Genomic DNA, 15,884 nt, shown 5'->3' on the forward strand with positions numbered 1-15,884 from the left:
AATCATTGGCATAAGTCTGCACCTCTCCATTCCTGTTGACTCATGTATACAGACCATCATGGATGACTCTTCTGGAAAAGTGGCTTTGCAGAGGTCACGTATATTGCCACAATTCTGCATACCCTTGTCTGCAACCCTCTCTTTCACTGGAAGACACAGGGGTCAGTGAGCAGACATTGTGTGAATATCTGTTGCCCTTAATTCCCTACCCTTGAAGTGTGTGAGGCTCTAACCTGCCACATGCTTTGATGTAGTCACACTGTGTTACATTTATTTGCATGCATTGAGGAGTAATTTCTACCATGAGTGTGATAAACCTATGGTTGGTTGGGTGTTTTGTCTTGTCTTTATGGGGAGGTCTGGAATAATATTTTCCACCAGCTAACCAGGAGTTTTAGTGGATGCATGGACCTTTAATTTTTACTTCTACATTCTTTCCTTTCTGTTTAAAGATGGTGACCATAATAGTGTATTTCTTGTCTAGATGGCCACACTGGCAGCATTTGTTGTTATTTCACCTACATTGTGCAGATGCCTTTTACCAGATGCATATTATACAGGCCATATTGTTTCACTGAAGTGCTTAACTTTTTATTGAACATCTTACCCACATAAGTTTGGACCAATAAAAGGCACATCCATAAGGCTGCACTTAAGGAATGTCAATAAAAGGAGGTGGTCAGAGCCAGATAGTTATGTATATACTCAGAAATGTCTGCTGCACCTGATGGACTTACTGCAGCAGTGACATAGTGTGACATTGTGAGAAAATATGAGGTAACTATGAGCATTCCTAGGAGATTCTGAGACTGAGAAAGATAATATTAGTAAACAGTAAGAAATCTGGCTTATTAGAGCATCTGTTATTAGGGATCTCTGTAACTTAATCATTTGCTCCTTGTAATTATGGTTTGTCATGAGTGCAATGGCTCTTGTGTGAGTCCTTTAACATGCATGATCTAAAGCCTCAAAGTCACTTCCAGGGTAGGTAAATTCAAGAACTATCAGCTCATCTTGGATGTATTTGCCCTGAAGCATAAAGTTTCATTTGCTGGAAAATTCATGGAAAAAATAGGTATATCCTCCGTTGAGCAGTAATGTGTACTGGCCTATTGGGCAGCAAAACGCAATATAGAAATGTAACACCAGACATCAATATCCATGTATACATCTATAAATGGAATATTAATACAGTTAATAGGATCAGGAGGCTTCATCAAATGTTGAACATGTTTATCTGTTCCACATGACTGATAGGAAGTGTTCTATCTTTCTACATTACTTTCAGAAACTCAGGAAAGAATGGGTCATCTAGAGCAGGTCTAGGAGATTAGAAGGACTTTATTCATCTGGTTCTCTAGAATAATCTCACAGTACAAGAACAAAGCAATCTACTTAAACATACTTCAGGGTGTGGAAACACTTAATCTAATCCAGCTAGAAAGCAAATGCATTTAATACCCATCCTAGATAAATCACCTGCAGTTCCATACATCACACCTCCATCCATCATTCACTGTTGAGCACAAACTGATTTTATGGTGCATGTATGATTTTTGATACACACACACACACACACACACACACACACACACACACACACACACACACACACATGTTGGATTTTTGGATAACCTCCGTCTCCCCTAGTCCAAGCCCTAACTGACTCTCACCACATTTTCATGTAACTGGCCATAACACAGCATGTTCTTTACAATCTCCAATTACCTATCCCTACCCCTATCCCACTAATGTCTCTATCTCCCATAAACATTCCTCAATAGTTCTTCATAATTTGTAACCATTCTCATCCTACAATTCCTTTATCATTGCCTACTTAATATCTAATTACAGCTAATTACTTTTGAAAACAACTAGACTCTTATAAGTTCAGTATTAACTAATATTTTGCTGTATTTTTGTTTTGACTAGCTTTCATATCATTACTATTTCATGTATGGACATTTATTATGTAAATTTTGTACAACTGCTCTCTACTCATTCTGTAAAATGTAGCCTTTCTCCTCTGACCTTTGCAGAAAGTGGGATCTGTGCCGTGTTGGACTTTCTTAGTAAACAAAAGCATACATACATATGCAAAGGAGCCATGGGAAAGTGTCAGCACCATCAATTCACTTTGATTATTGTAGCACATCAGAAGCAGAGCACAGGGTTTGTTTGTTATTTTGAGCATTGCAGTTGCAGTTTTTACTTCTTTTGTACAACTTGGTGGTTTGCTGTATGAATCTGTCCACCATATCAATCTAGCTCTGCACATAATTATCTGTAAAGTGTAGGGTGGGGAGAGTGACAGGGTTAGAGTTAAGCTGGAGCAGGGGGCATCAATGATTTGATCATTTGCCAGATATCTTTGTTGGATGATAATTTCTAATGCTTCCATTACAAACATGTCTTGGATAGTAAAGAAAGACAGTGGATTGTCAGTTTAGGGGCTATGGTTACTTTAGAGTTACTTCATTCTTGTTTAATTTTTAAAAAACATTATTTAGTTGAAATTTTGATGCAAGTCAGTAATCGGTCACCAGATCTTACTGTACATTTCAAATGTATGATTTTTGTTTTGATTGAGTATTGTTATTTACATAACTAAATATTGTACTTTCCTTTTTATTGCTGGGAATATTATAGCAATACCCACGCCTGGGTGTGGGTAATGCGGGATTTACCCACGGTTGGTGTGGTTTGGTCCTGAGGGCGAAAAGACAACTGTGGGTAAATCCCGCATTACCCACACCCAGAAGTGGGTTATTGCTATAATACTATGACATTATTTAAGAAAAGAAATAATTACTTTTCTTAAATAATGGCATTGTATAATACCAAACAAAGACAACCGTGGGTAAATCCCACATTACCCACACCCAGAAGTGGGTTATTGCTATTATACTATGACATTATGTAAGAAAAGAAATAATTACTTTTCTTAAATAATGGCATTGTATAATGCCTCTTTGCTGCCCTTCCGCAGCTGTCTGGTATCCGCGGCAGTTCTGATGTACTGCGCATGCCTACGCAGTACATCAGAGCTGTGGGCAAAAGCAACAGAGAAAGCAAGATCTCCATTGCTTTTTACTGTTTTGCTATGTTAAATGGGTTTAACATAGCGAGACAGCTTTAAAATAAGCAATGGAGATCTCCGTTGCTTATTTTAAAGCTGTCTCGCTATGTTAAACCCATTTAACATAGCGAGACAGGTTTAAAAAAAAGCAACGGAGAAAGCAAGATTTCCGTTGCTTTTTACACACTGGGTCGCTATGTTAAAGGAGTTTAACATAGCGAGACAGCTTTAAAAAAAGCAACAGAGTTCTCCGTTGCTTTTTTTAAACCTGTGTCGCTATGTTAAACTCTTTTAACATAGCGAGACAGTGTTTTAAAAGAGACTTATACTAATGGAAAAAGTCCGGGCGACCGGACCTTTTTCCATTAGTATAAGTCAGTTTACAATGTGCACGCTGGAGAATCAGCGTGCACGTTTTGGAATATTAATGGGGGGTCATGGTATAATAGGTTATAATTGCAGTTTTTAAAAAAGGTGTCCATGTATTTTAGGTCATTAGATGGCAGTGTGGACATGGGGTTTAGTATATGTACATTCTTATTTTTTTTATATAGTTCTTTTTGTGTGCCTATTATTTTCCCATTGAATTTTTAGCAAATGTGCATACCTCTCAGCCTCTTAAGTCAAGAAATCTGGATAAAGCCATAAATAATGGGGGGACAAACACCCAAAAACAGAGAGACATTTTTAAAAATTGCTCTTACAAACTTAGAAAGTTGATAAAATAACAGGATTTGCATCAGCATGGATTTTCTGAAGGGTATGAATTCTAAAACTCAAATCTCCATCTTTATTTTCTGACTTCAACTCTAAATGATTTGCCAGTAATTTGCCAGAAAACCACAATTTTATGAGAAAAAGAACAAAATATGATGCAAAAAGCTGAACATTCTGTGAAAATATGTACAGCTGAGAGGTATGCAAATATGTTATATTTGACAACCCAGTCTAAATCAATTATTTATGAAACATAACAAGCATTTTATCTGATGAGCTGATTTTTACATGATATGAATATTGGCTTTTTTTATTTTGACTGAGGTGGTGGTGGTGCTGTGATAGTGTTGTCGCCTCACAGTTAGACGTTGCTCATTCGATTCTCAGTTTGAGCGTCTTCTGTGTAGTGACATGCATGAATGGGCGTTCCTTCATTGAAGGTTGTGCGTTAGGCCCGGCAAGCCAGTACATAAAAAAAAATCTACTGCCAATCATTAGCTGACCAGAGTTCCCCTGTGGCGACCCCAAACCGGGAAAAGCCGAAAGACACAAACAATGAATATTGGCTTTTTCAGGAAAATGACTTGGGCTCTGCTAAATGTACTTTTATTTTGCATTGCAGTATTGTTATATTATGAAAAATACTTTCCGTGGAGACTTGTTTTATTTTTATTTTTGTTTTATTTATGGTGAATGTAGTTTTCCATAAGGGCATGTCAGGAAGTTACTGGTTTCTACAGTTGTCTGCATTGATCCAAACAGATCCAGAGATGCCATCCCAGTTTTGTGAACTAACTTCAAATAAGTTTGCCAGCTGGTATATTTGAAGCTCCACTACTCAGAGCCATACTAGCAGCTTCTCACTGAGGCCCACATGTTTATGTCACATTAGGTTGACCCTTTCATTTTACTTGCACTTCAGCATTTGTCCCATACTCCTTTTTATTGTTGGCTGCATGCTTTCCAGTAGTATTCTGTGTGTGTGTGTGTGTGTGTGTGTGTGATATGTATATCTTTGTCTGTCTAGATATATATATAAATATATATATATATATATATATATATATATATATATATATATACACACACACACACACACACACACACACACACACACACACACTATAAATGTGTATATGTGTGTGTACCCAGAGAGGGAGAGAGAGCAGCTGAGCATTAAACAGTAGCTTTATAGTAAAGCAGCATTTTCACAACAAAAAATAATTTATTACAATACATGGCATTCCTAACATGCTTTCAAAATTCACTTCTGGTTTGAAACTGTTGAAGTTAGGTTAGGGACCCTAGATAGCTCATCCTCATTGGCTCTATTTAAGACCGGGCCTTTGCCTGATTGTACAGTTGAAATTTTGCAGGGACAAAGCTGACCATCTTAATTTATTGTTGACATTTTTCTGTTTGTTTAGCTATTGCAGGGCTGCAGAATGATCTGTGACTAATTTGACAGTGTAGTCTAACATATGGCATTGTAGTAAAGTGAGCATACCTGTCAACCTGGAAACATCAAAAATCTGGACAAGGCCCATGAAAAATAGGTACAAATCTGTATGCTGATTAACATAAAATTTGCATACCTAATTACGTAGCCCCACCCAGTCCAATGGAATTGTGGGATATCAACTTTCAAACACAAACTGAAGAAAAGACAACCAAAATATGGCACCAGAGCAGCCATTCCAATGCCCCATTACCTGGCTATTTCACCCCATTTACCATAACACTAATGTGCATACTGCTTTACTTCTACAATGGTTATTTGAATTTTATTTTTACATTTTATAGCACAGTGCACAAACACTAATAGACAACAACTAAACAAAGAAATACTGTCTCACAATGAAAACAAACTTAGCATTAAAATGTCTCTGCCCTTGAAACTCACATTCATTGAAACAGCATTGGAACCCACACAACCATACCACATCCTAAGAAAATGCATCTGGCCAGTGGTGGATAAAGATTACCTCTGGGCTGTTTTCAAATCATAGGCCCCCTGCACACAAAACAAGAACCATACACATGTGTTCTCTGATGCACCTTCCTGAGTTTATTAAATTATATTCCTTGTATAATACAGCTGACTTGTTAGACTTGGAGCGCATTTTAAATTTATTGTTTGAACATTTTTCCAGTAGACAATGAAACAAAATGCATGAACCATTAATGACAAAACTGACCAATTCAGAACATTTCCATCATAAAAGTCTACTTCCACACACACACACATTTATGCATGTATATATATATATATATATATATGTGGAATCACTACTAAATACCAAACGCCCAAAATCCCGACGCATAAAACACTGAGACCACATGCCCGAAAACCCACAATACTGAATATGTAACACCACAAAATTCAAAATTGCGAAAGTTACACAACCAAACAACACACACACACCTTCCCATCACAACCAAACAATGCATCCTACACTAGACTTAGGCAGGGGGGCACGCCACACCTGCACCCCCCATATGGGAGGCTGTGCCCCCCCACACCCCCTACTTTATTATTCTAACTCCGAGATCACACAGACACACAAGGCAAACTCACACCCACACATTACAGTCCCTCACACACACACACACCACAGTCACAAAACACACTTACACACACTACACCCCTCATAAACACACTTGCAAATGCATACTTACCTGAACCGCAACACCAGAAGCACTAATGCAAAATTCCTTAACATCGAGATTTTGCATTTCGTGCTTCTGGTCTTTTGGTAATGCAGGGTTTCGGTCATCTGGTCTCGGTATCTTCAGCGTTGGGATTTTGTGCGTTCGCTAATCCGTAGTGATCCCATATATGTATATGTAGAAATAGAATGACAGTAGTATAAGCCATGGGCATCTTGCATAGCTTCTCAAACTTATTTTCAATTTCAAGATTTTTGCTTGACTTACTCTGATTTGTTGGGACTAACAGGACTCCCCGTGGCCATGTATACATGGCCATTTACTCTGATTTGTGTTATCAGACCAACTCAATAGCTGTAAATGCACAACAAAATAAACTAAGCAAACTGCATGTTTTAAGACTTCCAATTTTTGTCCAAGTACTGACATACCCTCTCCTACATTCATCCTGAAGCATCAAAGCTATCATTGTAATCCAAGTGCTGTGAACTGGATACTCTTGCTTCTCCACTGTCTACAGTGGAAACATTTGTTTTATATTGAATGCTGGAAAATGTATTGTACTTGTTTAAAAATATTTTTCTTATAATGCAGCACAGAACATAATTATTATTTTCTGTTCCTGAATTTGGGTTATTGATATTTTTTGCTCTTTCCACTGAGGCACAAATGCCCTTGTGCATGATATTTTCTCACTTCTGTTGTATCTGTAGCTACACCCTTGACTTGTTACACCCACCCCCTTTAAAAGCACAATAACACAGTACAGTATCAGCAATGCATCTACATACTGTGGGAGTAGAACCCACAACCTTCTGTATCAAAAGCAAGTATTTAACCTGTTATGCTATTAACATTGCAAGCAGATTCAGCATAAGCATCACTAAACTTCTCTTCCGCTGAAGCTCTAAGCTCCTTGTAAAATCCACTCAACACTTGTCTCTCAACTTTGCAGCACAAGAAATCTGGAAAAAGTCAAAATTTATTGGGGGGGGGGGGCAAAAGCCCAAAAACCAGGGACACATTTTAAACATTGCTTGCATAATTTTGGAAAGTTGCTAGAATAAAATGTGTTAACCACCATAAATTTCACTGCCAAGTCTTGAACATAGGAACCTTTGCACTACATTCAGAGCAACATACCACTATGCCAAATCAGCAGTTTCCTGAATGATAGGAAGACTGAAACTTAAATGGCTATCATTTAGTGAATTCCGTTCTCACTTCTCACCATGGCTCTCAGCCTCTTAGCACAAAAACAACTGGACAAAGCCAGTAATGGGGGAATACAGAATTCAGTTCTCACTTCTCACCATAGCTCTCAAACTCTTAGCAAAAAAAAATTCTGGACAAAGCCAATAATGGGGGAATACAGCCCCAAAAATAAGGACAAATTTCTAATAGTGATCTTATAAACTTAGAAAATTGGTAGAATAAAAGGTTTTGTGTTACCATTTATTTTCTGAAGAACACGAAGTCTGAAATTCAAATGACGGTCATTATTTAGTGAATTCAATCCTTCAATGATTTGCCACAAAAATGCAGAAAAAAACACTCATTTTATGAGAAACGGAACAAAAATATGTGGCAGAAAAATCTGGAAGTTTTCACAAGTGGTGGTGGTTAGGGACTTTAGGATTTTGTTACATGTACCCAAGGTTCAGGGTTTGAGCCTACCTCTAGCCACCAAGTATATTCATATGGGGCATCTCACACACACACACACACACACACACACACACACACACACACACACACACTTTAGCAAAAAGAAAGTACATCCTCAATATCTATTTCAGAGGCACACCTATATATAGTATATTTATTTATATATTAATGCATGTACATTTTCCTTCTTTTGAACAACGATTATCTTTTGTTTTTACTCTTACATGTAGTAAATTTAGACCATTGCTATCAGTGCAGCCCTTAATGTTCATAATTTTTTCTTGTGTTTTTCTCTTTATAATTAATTTCGTATTTGCATTGTTATTTTTAATAGTTTATGTCCTGTGTGTTTATCTTTGCTCATGTTTGCTGGGGCTCTTTCCTCTTGGGTCTCCACTGAAAATGGGTTGCTTACTATTAGTTCAATGCAAATAGGTAATAACTTTTTCTTTTTTACAATTATTTTGTATTGCGATTGTTATTCAATATTTGTATATTGTCACTTTATGTTTGCTTGGGCTTTTCCCCTTGGGTCTCCAATGAAAATGGGTTTGTTTTCAAACTCAGTTGGATTAACCCGGTTAACAAATGTGAAATAAAATAAATTAAAATAAATGTGTGTGTGTGTGTGTGTGTGTGTGTGTGTGTATGTATATATATATCATACCTCCCAACTGTCCCGAATTACTCGGTTTTTACCGAGTTTTGGGGTCCCAATGAAGGGGTGCCACGATTCCAGAGTGGCACCCCTTCATTTCTGATTTTTTAATCTAATTTTTTTGGAGCTGACGTCATCATGTGCGTGATGACATCAGCTCCGTCAGCCTGTTGGAATGAAGCTCAGACGTGCACGCGTTAATTTTAAGCCATGCAGTTGCTCAGACGCTCAGATGCTATTTTTTATGAATAATGTTATGAGTGCTATAACAAATGATTTGCAGTTCTGTTTTACAAACAACATTTGCTAAATTAATAAAGTCTTTAAATATCAAATCTTGTTTACTTTTCCAGTTCAAAGTAATAACTGTTTGGAGTTTATTTTTCAATTTCATTTTGTGTTTTTCGGTTGTTTTCATTTCGCACAAGCCGTACTTTCACCAGTTTTGAGACTTTCTTTCTTATTCATGTCGGTTCATAATGAAAGTTCTGAACAGAGCCACTCAATCGATGCTATGCTGTTTTCAGATGTGGTTACTGAACGTGATAAGAAATATACTAATATGGATCCCTGGAATTTGGGGGTTGATAATGATGCTGATGGGCGTTTTGCTCAGCTAAATAGACTAATGGCTAAAGAAATTGCTCTTTATTTTGACACTCGGTTGTTGGAGAAGTACATTAGTCTAAATATTACTCCCCGTGGTCTACGTATAGACAAATTGCCGGCGGCACCTTTTACTGATGATGAGTCTGACTTACTTGACGAATGAAAGCAAGTTTCCCTTTCGTGTACTACCAGTTGGCTTCGTATCTTGGTTAAACGTAATCAAAGGTCTCATGAAAAATTAAAAAATGAGATCTTATTGTTACAAGATGAGCTGGTGGCTGAGTCCAGCTACAGAACTCAAATCATTAATATTAATGAGAAAATCAACAAATTAGAGACTGAGATTGTGCAAAGGAAACGGAACAAACTTGTTTGTGATCTCAAAGACTATGAAACAGGTGTTTTGTTCACTTGGCAACGTGAACCTACGTGCAGTAGGTCAAGGGGCAGGAGTTGGAGCAGTAAACAAAGAGGCTTGTCTGCTTCTTCTGCTTCCTCTACGGAACGCAATACAGCAAAAAATGTTTCCTTTGCCAGGACTGTAGCTGCTAATCGAGTTTCAGACAGGGAAACATCTGATGGAATTTCAAATTCTACATCCATGGGCGCAGATTTTCAAAGTGGCGATTCAAACAAGGGGAGAAACGGAAGAAATGGAAGAAAGGGGTGAAATCGCTACAAATGAAGGTTTGACAACAGTGACTGTGTCTGATAGAGCGATTGACAATGTGCAATCATTAGACTATATTAATCTATCTAATTTAACTTTGGACAATGAAATGTTAAAGGTTTTACATAAAGGGAGTAAATTTGTTCCTACTATTTTTCCTTCCCTTGCTGATATTTATTTTGAAGTAAAAGTTTTTGTTAGGAAACTATTGCTTAAAGTGTACTTTGGAAGGATTGTGGAACAGGATTCAGTTCTGAATGAAGGTTATAGTGAATCTTCCAGTGATTCTGAATTTGATGAGAGCCTGATGAATTTATCTATTTATAATTATGAATGTGATGAACCAAATGTTAGTGCTGTTACATCTGTTGATGAACAAATGAATGCAAATGTTAATTTCTTAACTGGTTATGGTAAACTAGTGATGCCTCAATTTAAGAACATTAACAACAAGTTTACACCACATATTTCAGTGCCTGCAGTTTCTATTTTTCAAAAAATCCTCCTCAGGGAAATAGAGATGTCCTTTAAGGAATTTTGTAAAGAAAAAAAGCAGTTTAATTTGAACAGGGAGGAATGGTTGGCCCTAAAAAATTTGAAGAAGCTTAAAAATGAGTACATTTTCAAATGTGCTGATAAAGGTGGAAATTGGGTCATTATGGAGGAAAAAGATCATTGCAAGATGGTTAATAAACTATTGTTGAATTGTGAAGAATATAGGAAGTTGGAAAGTGATCCTATAAAAACATATAATGAAGAATTGTTATTTCTATTGGAAAAGGGCGAACGATTAGGGTTTTTTACACAGGCTGATGTTAATAAAATGTATATTAAAAACCCACTACACCCGTTCTATATGTGTTGCCTAAAATCCATAAGGATATAATGGAACCTCCTGGGAGGCCTATTGTGTCAGGGGTAGGCTCCTTTTTGGAAAATGTGAACATCTTTTTGGATTTTCAGTTGAAAGCATATTTGAATAGAGTAGCAGCTCATATTTCCAATACACAAGAACTTATTAATGAGATATCAAAAATTAGTTGGAATAATGATTATTATTGAGTTACGATTGACGTAAAGTCTCTATATACTAGCATTGATACTAAATGGGGACTTGAGTCGATATTCAACATGTTAGGTGATGGACCTAGAACCAGTTTTTTAATTAGCTTATTGGAATTTTGTCTGACCCATAGTTATTTTTTGTTTAACAAAGAATATTTTTTACAAGTGAAAGGCACTGCAATGGGTGCAGCTTATGCACCATCATATGCTGTGATTTACATGGATTCATTTAAAAAAAGTTTATTTATTCAACTGATTTTTTCAAATGTAATGTGGTTTTGTATGAACGTTTTATTGATGATTTAATTTTCATCTGTAGAGGGGACATGTATGAAGTTTTTGATTTTTTTGAGATGTTAAATAATAATGAACAAAATCTTTTGTTTTCTTATGAGGTCAATAGAAATGAAATAAATTTTCTTGATGTGATTTTATTTGAAAGAGAGAATAAAATAGAATTTAGACCTTTTAGAAAACATACATCTGTGAACATGTTTTTGTATGCAACTAGCATGCATCCCCCACATTTGATAAATGCATTACCACATGGGGAGTTTAAAAGAATTCATGATCATACCAGCATAGATGATGAAGTAGAAAATGAATTAAAAAAAGTTTTTCTCAGATTATTAGATAGAGGGTATAATAATAATCACTTATTAAGATGTTGGGATAATGTAGTTGGAAGAAGTTCCACACAAACAAGGTTGGGGGCAAATGTCCAACATCCAGTGAGAATGAAAAAAGATGTAGAGAAAATATTTTTTGTAACTAAATATACAGCTTTCTCTAGTAAATTTGTATCACTGGTCAAAAAATTCTGGTATCTAATAAGTGATGATGAATCAATAGGTCAACTATTTCCAAATAATATAACTTTTTCCTATAAGAGAGGAAAAAATCTAAAAGAATTACTAAACAACAACCTATTAAATCAGGAGAAACCTATTTCTGCTAAAGTGGGCACTTTTGCATGTGGATCTTGCAGTGTGTGTGACAGGGTGATTAATGTGAAGTTAATTAATAAGGTAAATCATATTCCCAGGCATTTTTTTAATTGTAGATCAACTAGTGTTGTGTATATATTGGGTTGTTCTTGCACTGACATTTGGTATATAGGACAAACTAAGAGGATGATAAGAGTCAGAATATTGGAGCACTTGAAGGATATAAGGAACTTGAATCAATTTAGTCCAGTTGCCAAACATTTCATTGATATACATGGTGGTCGATATGACAGTTTAAGATTTAGCATATTGGGGAAACCTTTTATTCAAAGAGGAGATAATTTAGTCAGTAAATTGTTAGAATTAGAAACTAGGATGATATTAAAATTTAACACACTAAAACCAAATGGTTTAAATCAGGAATTGGGTATTTAACTATATTTGTTATTTTGACCATAGTGTCATTGTATGAATTTATATATTACAAACACATTTGTGTGTATATAAAGTATTTATTTATTTGTTAGTAATTTGATATTGATATATTTATATAAAAATAGTTCAGTTTGTTTATATTTATTCATTTGGTTAATGTGTGCATAAAAAATAAATAAAAAAAAACAAAAAATAAAAAACAAACAAAACATGCATTTAAAAAAAAAATATATATATATATATATATATATATATATATATGCACATAAATTATATTAATGAATTTTTAAGTTTTTCTAGAGGTCACTTTAAATTAGTTTCTTTCCTTTATAGAACTGAAACTTTAATTGATTAATTGTTTCTATTCAAATGGTATATAATTTTATTGCCATGATGAAGTGAATTGTGATCCTTGAAGGCGAATTGCCGAGGTACCAGATCGTTGGAACAATAAAGGAATATACTGGTGAAGTACTGGCTGTTTGGTGTGTATTTTTCAAAGTAATAACTTTTCTGGCAATTGCAATAATTGACCAATCTGAGATTTAGGTATTACATTAGGTATAGAAACATTGAATAGGATTAGTGAGTTATAAATATGACAGTTATCAGACCATAAAGCATTTACAAAATATCTGAAGTCTTTCCAGTATTGAACAGCATTTCTACAGTCAATGAACATATGAACCCAGTTGGCCTCTAGTAATTCATCACATTTCCAACATTTACTTTAACTGTTTTTGAGTATAAGATTTGTTTTATGTGGAGTATAGAAACTCCTATTCATAAATTTTCATGTATACAATATCCAATTTAATAAAGAAGAGGTACCATATGTAGAATTCAATAACAAATTTTTGGATACATCAGATATGTGCTCTCCATTAATCTTTACATAGTAATTCCAAAATCTGAGTCAAACTTTAGAGTGTCTTCTCTTAGTATCTTATAGATAGGTGAGATACTTCATTTTTGATTATCTGTCTTTTCAAGACACCTAATAAAAAGCTTAATTAAACTAGGTATAGATTCAGTCTCTAGGTTGATTGATACTCTCATTTTGTTTTCTATAAACTGCCGTAATGAGTATATAAACAGCCAACTGTCTTGACTATAATCAAAACTACATAAATGAGAGCTTAGTGCTTTAATACTCTTATTTTCAATAAACTGATGCCAGAATATCAAGTTATTTTCCTCGCATTGATGTTGAAAGAATCTAGGCAATCAGGGGTGTATGCTATAGGGAATATAAGAAATAAAAATGTTTAATGCTGTAATCACAATCAGTTATGTTTTTAAAGTTATTAAATAGTTGATTAATGCCATACATGATAAAACTTTGTATTAAATAAACAAAATTCATGTTACGCCATAAGAAAAATTATCAAACTTCGTATTAAATAAACAAAATTCATGTAAAAGTCAATCAACTCTACTTATTCCATATTGCTCCTTAAATTGATTTTCTATAGTTCTGACATCAGTTATATGAATCTCATGTATTGTTTTCCAGCCAGATATATAGGTAGGTGTGAGTCAATGTAATATTACATTAATTATAACAAATTTGGAATAAAGATCTAAGCTAGGGAATGCTATCCCATTACTGTTCCAAGTTCTAATGTGCCATTTAAGTAGCTTAAAGTCTAATTTTTTAAATAAGTTTTTGGGAGGGGGTAGTATCAATTACTGTATATAAAACAACATTTTAGTTAACATTATCATTTTAATTAGAGAGAGCTATCCTTCATTGTGAAGAACATTTTATTCCATCTTTTAGTTCACTAATGGTGGTTATTAAATTATTGTAGTTTAGTTTAACAGACTCTTTCCATGTACTCTTTATATTGACACCCAAATATTCTAATATATCATTCTTCCAAATTCTCTCTTAGGTTTTTGTTGATCTTTTTGTTAATTAGTAATGTTTTAGGTTTATTATGATTAAATTTAAGCCCTGAAATTCTTTCAAACTTGCTTAAGGTATCTATAACATCATGCAAAGAGCCATCAATATCACCCAGTGTTAACGTATCATCAGCAAATAATTGTATCTTAGGACAATAGTCCTTATTAATTTGAAAGCCTTTTATATTTTGCTTGTTTCTGATATATGTAAGAAAAAGGTTCCATCGAAAGAGCAAACAATAATGGTGACAAAGGACAACCTTGTCTAGTTCCTTTGAAGATTTCTAGTGGTGAGACTAGACATGATCTGATTTTCACATAAGCTTGTGCCCTACTATAAATTTTCATTAATAAGTTGAAAAAATCTGAGGAAAATTAAAACCAATCATAATTCTTTGTAGATAAGACCAACTAATAGAATCAAAAGCCTTTTATATGTCTAGGCTAATAATAGTTAATTATAAAAATGTAAAATATACTGCTGCAGCCAGATCCATGAACACTTCACGTTTATTAAATATAAATTCCAGAAGACCAGACTGAGTGCTTTCTTCCCTTAAAATAGGGATTTTACCAGATCTATATGAATATGTCACATATTATAATAGCACCTGTAATACGTAGATATGCCAGAAATACACATCAGATCAAAGTATGTATAAACATTAGAAGCTGAAGGTTAAGAAGATTGTCAATATTTCCAAGACTTTTCAAGAAACATCAGATGATTTAACCATTTTATTAGTCATCTATCTAACATTTTTCATGTAAGGATCTGTTGAATATATATATATAAATATAAAGAAACACTTATTACAAGATAACTATTATATTTTGCAGTTATACACATATTACTCATGTGTATTAACAATATCGTTGTTGACATCTTTCATCAGGAAGGGGGGAGAGAGAAAAAAAGGGGCCTCACAACCCTCTGTTTAGTTATTAAAGGTTTAGTTATATAACATAAGTCTGATGTTAATATGCATAATAAGTTTTCTAATGCAGCTCCTAGTTCACTTGATGTCATTAGTTAGTAATAGTGTCATTAAATCTGCAGAATGTATGCATCTGTAAGAGAACATAGGCATTTTCAAAGGAGTTAAACATTTTTATCAGAGCTAATTATTTACCATTTAAAGTATCAGAATTTCAAGAGAAAAGAATTTTAAGCACAACCATTTAACAAGTTCAAATGGTCAAATGATGTCATCTATTTGAATGATTTCTGATTGTCTAGGATGCCTAAGGATCGACGGCAGGTATCCCAGAGGTTAGTTATGACGTTAGAGTAGAGTGAGATTTCTGCTCTGTTTTTGGTGTTAGTGATGGATTGAAGGAGTTGATCTTTAGAAAGAAGAGTTTTTGTTATGGGGTATAGCTGGATAATGACTTTTAGTGCAGGATATTTATCAGGGTAGTTCATAATGTTATATGTTAATGACTTTTAGTGCA

The 15,884-nt window shown here is 34.6% G+C and overlaps 1 protein-coding gene across 2 annotated transcripts in view; it reads left to right on the top strand.

The window, feature by feature from the left end:
- The window catches only part of LOC122806652 (immunoglobulin superfamily DCC subclass member 4-like), a 2,205,210-nt gene that overhangs the window by 694,548 nt on the left and 1,494,778 nt on the right, over positions 1-15,884 (top strand). The gene's annotated exons all lie outside the window — the stretch shown is intronic.

The sequence above is a fragment of the Protopterus annectens genome, chromosome 7.part0, assembly GCF_019279795.1.
Source record: "Protopterus annectens isolate FY-2018-M chromosome 7.part0, PAN1.0, whole genome shotgun sequence".
NCBI classification, from domain to species: domain Eukaryota; kingdom Metazoa; phylum Chordata; order Ceratodontiformes; family Protopteridae; genus Protopterus; species Protopterus annectens.